A 1,067-nucleotide genomic window follows, 5' to 3' on the forward strand; every position below is an offset into this window, starting at 1 on the left:
ATACATGAGTGGATTAATAAAATGTGGTATCTGTATACCATGGAGTACTATTCAGCTTTAAGAAACAATGGCGATATAGCACCTCTTGTATTCTCCTGGATAGAGCTGGAAAACATTCTACTAAGTGAAGTATCCCAAGAATGCAAAAACAAGCTCCACATGTACTCACCATCAAATTGGTATTAACTGATCAACACATAAATGCACATATTAGAATAACATTTATTGGATGTAGGGCAGGGTATATGCATACACAGAGTGCGATGCACACCATCCAAGGGATGGACATGCTTGAAGCTCGGACTTGGGGTGGGGGGGCAAGGGCAACATACGTAACCTAAACATCTGTAACCCCATAATATGCTGAAATAAAAAAAAAATATACCAGAAGGGTAGAAATTACCAGAGAGTTAGAGGCAATAAGTGAAGAGATAATGGTTGATAATTTCCCAGAACTGATGACAGAAATCAATCCACAGACTCAGGAAGCCCAGAGAACCTCAAACAGGATAAACAAAAGGACATCCTCACCTAACCCGTCATAGAAAGAGAAAGTAGCCGGGAAGAAACAGATGCGCTATCTGCAAAGGAATGGAGACCGACAACTGCGTCGCCAGAAACGAGAAAGGAAGGTGGAAGACAGATTCAACGTTTCCAGGACATGTTCCAGGAGACACAGTGGCCACCTCTCCTAGGGAGGTGACACAGACACGTCTGCATTCGAACAGCACCTGAAATGCTTGTCCCGCAGACTCCCACTGAAGGGCGTACTTTACGCAAAGGAAAAGCATCCCAGACAGACAGGCAGAGATGGTGGATGGAGAGAAGAGCAACGGAAGAGGGAAGTGAGTGAGTCTAAATCAACTTTGACTTTATAGTAAAAAACAAAAGTGAATTATGGGGTTAAAATGTAGCATTAATATGTGTGACTGCAATACTACGCCAGCTGAGAGCGGGGTAAGTGGACCTCAAGTATTCTAAGGTCCATTTAATTGTCTGGGCAAGGATAAAGTTATCGATTAACATAAGACCATGATTAGATTTGGATGCATTCTGTGCTAACGGAG

The sequence above is a fragment of the Propithecus coquereli genome, unplaced genomic scaffold, assembly GCF_000956105.1.
Source record: "Propithecus coquereli isolate 6110/MARCELLA unplaced genomic scaffold, Pcoq_1.0 Scaffold601, whole genome shotgun sequence".
Lineage (NCBI taxonomy): Eukaryota > Metazoa > Chordata > Mammalia > Primates > Indriidae > Propithecus > Propithecus coquereli.